Below are 4,374 nucleotides of genomic sequence, written 5' to 3'. Positions count from 1 at the left end.
ACTAGATTATATTAGATTAGTGTTAGGTTTTAGTTAAATATTCATAATTAAATGAAGTGAACAAAGATGAAAAAATAAGAAGAAAAGTAGAATAAGTAGAAGGGGGAAGAATAAGAAGAAGAAGAAGAAGAAGAAGAAGAGGAGGAGGAGGAGGAGGAGGAGAAGAATAAGAAGAAAAAGAAGAAAAAGAGGAGAAGATGAGAAGAAAAAGGAAAAAGGAAGCAGAAAAATAAGAAGAAGAAGAAGAAGAAGAAGAAGAAGAAGAAGAAGAAGAAGAAGAGGAGGAGGAGGAGGAGGAGGAGGAGTAGGAGGAGGAGGAGGAGAAGAAAGAAGAAAAGGGGGATGAGAAGAAAAGAAGAAGAAGAGATCGCCGGTCCCCAACACCACCGACACCCCGAGACCGCCTCGACACACCGACACGACACCAGTGACACCCTGAGACCGCCTCGACACCCGACCACCGACACAACACCCCGACCCCGCCTCGACACCCCGAACTCGTGGCACAGGTATGCCCATGATGAAATGGTGCTCTGGCAGATGCATCAGCCAAGACCTCACATTGGACTTGAGGGCCATGGGGAGTAGTTGGCGAACACCTTCTCATCTCTTCCCTCAGCAGCCTGAATCGCGATGGTGTAGATGCTCAGGAACTCTGCCGGGTTCAGCCTCCCATCGTACTTCTCAGGTATCTCTGGCTTGAACGTGCGAACGGACGGCCAACAGACTGCCGCAGCTCCCGTGTAAAGGCAGGGCAGCCGACCTCGAAAGGTAGGCACCCGCCAACACCAAGCGCAGGCTCGTCGGCGTTGAAGCCGCCGCACCCGTCGGTTTGGTGGAGGTTATCGGGGCGCCGGTCCAAGGCGACGCGCGGGTGTCCCCGCCGCCTATGCTCCGGGGCTCGACGTTGGCCTGGACATGCTCGAGGGTCAGAAGAGGCCATCGAGACATCGTCGGGATCTTGATTCTGCTGCGTCGACGCCAGCCGCCATGGTGTGGACTGCACCGTAGGGACAGCCCCGTCCGTTCGGCCAGCAGTGCAGACGGTTGCCGTCGCTTGGGGAGGTCGCGGTGGGCCAGCTCGTCGCGAGCCCCCAGCCTCAGCGAAACCGAGCAGGCTCTAGATGGTGGCGCGCCATTCATCCATCTGCTCGGCCATCGGCGGGAACTTCAATAGGAGATGATCTCGTGCCACAGCCTCTGTAGCTGTGCTTGGCATAGCGGTTGATGACGTCGAGCGCACCGTCGCCTGGCTCCTAACGACGCCACCGACAGCGTCGGCGATAGTGCTGCACCCACGCAGCTGTGGAAGGACCACCTGGGTCGCGGGCTCGCGCGGCGGTGGTGCTTGGGGGTCAGCAGCTCCGTCAAGCGCAGTGCCTGGTTGGCTCGTCCGGGAGGAGACACATGGGCCGTGGTCGCTCCCGTAGTGGGGGCGGCCGGAGGGTGATGATTTGCCCTGGACCGAGCATCGTTGCTGCGGTTGTGCCCGTTAGTGGGAGGAGAGGGTGCAGATGGAGTGACCCCCTCGCCCGCACATTGTGGAGCGTGACCACCAGGACGTTGCTGATGCTGTGCACTTCCGACACCTCCAACCCCCGTGTCGGCCGCGGGGGAAGCGTGAGGGTGAAACCTGCACTAGTCATGCCCCCCGCAGCGCTCACGTCCTCGCTCGCCTCCACAGCCTTCGAGGCACTTGAGGCCGCGGGCGGCGGAGCCTTCGAAGTCGACGGATGGGCCGAAGGGCCAGGCTTCTTCTTCTTGGGCGCCATGGTCGATGGCGTCGTCGAAGATGAAGATGGGGATGAAGATGACACGCTGCGCACGCTTTCAGGTTTGCGCAAGCGAGCCCCCTACCTGGTGCGCCAAAGATGTCGCGGGATATCCGTGGCCACCTATGGGACCGGGTGGCCCCTTGCTGGTTCGGCAGGGGGGCGTTGCGTTGCACAAAGAGCAGATCAGCGCACGGCAGATAGCACACAAGCAATTTACCCAGGTTGAGGCCACCGCAAGGCGAAGACCCTACTCCTGCTTTGGTGGATTGATGGTGGAATGAGTGTGGTGGTGCGTAGTACACTTGCCCGACAAGGTTTGCCTCAGGGCCGCAGTGACTACGTGCCTATGGTGGCTTGGGTTTGTCCAATTTCCAACCATCTAACCCCTCCTACGAGTGCCATGGGCCTCTTTTTATAGATTAAGAGGTCACCATAGTGGCGAAGTGGTCATTATCCACTGATATGATAGCAAACAGTGCTATCATACCTAACTCTGCGGGCTGGCAGGGTGCATGTAATGCACCGCTTATTGTCACATCACTGGTCGCCCGGTAAGGCCCGCCGGGCTATCTCGCCAGCTCTGCACCTGTTCCCTTGACATGTCGCAGGACGGGTGTCATCTGTGGGTTTCTTCCGTAGGAGATGGCTGCCATGTGGTGAATGGCTACCACTTAATCATCTTGTGGCTTGACACCACACTGATTGATGACGTGAGTCGTGCTTGACTAGTTGCCGGGGTGGTTTTGCCCCCGCGAGCCCCCGGCAGGCTCTGCCGGGGAGTCTTGGTTGCTTGCTTCTGGTGGTGGCCTCGCCTCTTGCCGGGCTTGCCTACCTGGCAAGGGAGGCCCTTCTCTTGCTGATGTCTTGCTCCTCTGGCTCGATCTTGGTCTATCTGAGCTGCATGTTCGTTCTTCAAATCCCCTGGTTTTCCAGTACTCTGGCTTAAGCTGGTGCTTCAACCTTGATCTTGTGCCTTGGCACAGTTGGGCAACAGACCTAGGGTTTGTTGCACCAACATCTCGGCAGGGCTTGCCGGGGCTCACGGAGGCAAAACCACCTCACCAACTGTTCTGCCACGACCCATGTCGTCAATTAGTACGGTCTCAAGCCGCGAAGTGACGAAGTGGCATCCATTTGCCACATGGCGGCCTCGTTCTACAGGAAATGCCTACAGATGACATCCGTCCTGCGACGTGTCAAGCGAGCAGGCGTGGAGCTGGCGAGATAGCCCGGCAAGGCTTGTCAGGCAACCAATGACGTGATGTTAAGTGATGCATTTAATGCACCCTGTCAGCCTGCAGAGTTAGGCATGATAGCACTGTTTGCTAGCTTATCAGTGCATAATGACCACTTTGCCATTGTGGTCACCCCTTAATCTATAAAAGGAGGCCTATGGCAACCATAGAAAGGGTTAGAAGGTTGGATAACTCACACACCCATATGTGTAGCCATTGCCGCATTTGCCGGGCAAGTGTACTATGCTCCACCACCACTCTTCCACCTTCAATCCACAAAAGCAGGAATAGGGTTTTACGCTTCGTGGCTGCCCGAACCTGGGTAAAATTGCCTGCGTGATCTCTGCCGTGCTGCCCCACGCTCGTCTGCTCTTTGTGCAACGCGACGTCCGCCTGCCGAACCAGCAAGGGGCCCTCTGGTCCCATAGGTGGCCGTGGTTTCCCATGGCACTTGGGTCTGTTGCCCAGGCTGTGCACAGGCACGGGAACAAGATTACAGCACCAGGACCAAGCCAAGGTACAAGAGACCAAGATCTACAAAGTATCAACATGCAGATCAAGAGGACCAAGACCAAGCCAAAGAAGTAAGAAACCACCAGGAGTAAAGCCTCCCTTGCTGGGCAGGCGAGCCCGGCGAGGACGGGGTTACCCACGGAAGAAAACCCCCAAGACGCGGAGGCTAAACCACCTCATCACGACACACATTGTCGAACAGTGCAGTGTCAAGCCGCAAAGTGACTAAGTGGCAGCCATTTGCCACATGGCAACCTCTTTCTACAGGAGATACCTACAGACGGCACCCATCCTGCGACGTGTCAAGCCAGCAGGCACGAAGCTGGCAAGATAGCCCGACATGGCTTACCGGACAAGCAATGATGTGATGTTGAGCGACGCATTTAATGTGCGCTGTCAGCCTATAGAGTTAGGTATGATAGCACTATTTGCTATCTTATCACTGTGTAATGACTGATTTGCCACTGTGGTGACCCCTTAGCCTATAAAAGGAGGCCCATGGCAACCTTAGAAAGGGTTGGAACCTGTGTTTGTGAATCCACCCCCTCATATTTCGTACGCTCGTAGCCGTTTGGCCTCGAGGCTACCCGACCGGGCAAACGCGCTACGACCACCACCATTTTCTGCACCATCAATCCACCAAAGCAGGAGTAGGGTTTTACGCCTCACGGCAGCCCGAACCTGGGTAAAATTGCTTGTGTGATCTCTGTCGTGCTGCCCCACGCTCTTTTGCTCTTTGTGCAACATGACACCCCCCCTGCCGAACCAGCAAGGGACCCTTGGTCCCAGAGGTGGCCGTGGTTTCCCACGACACCATCGGATTTTCAGCCAAAAAATTGCAAACTTCACAA

The sequence above is a fragment of the Triticum aestivum genome, chromosome 5D (genome assembly GCF_018294505.1).
Source record: "Triticum aestivum cultivar Chinese Spring chromosome 5D, IWGSC CS RefSeq v2.1, whole genome shotgun sequence".
NCBI classification, from domain to species: Eukaryota; Viridiplantae; Streptophyta; class Magnoliopsida; order Poales; family Poaceae; genus Triticum; species Triticum aestivum.
This window is presented reverse-complemented; position numbering follows the sequence as displayed.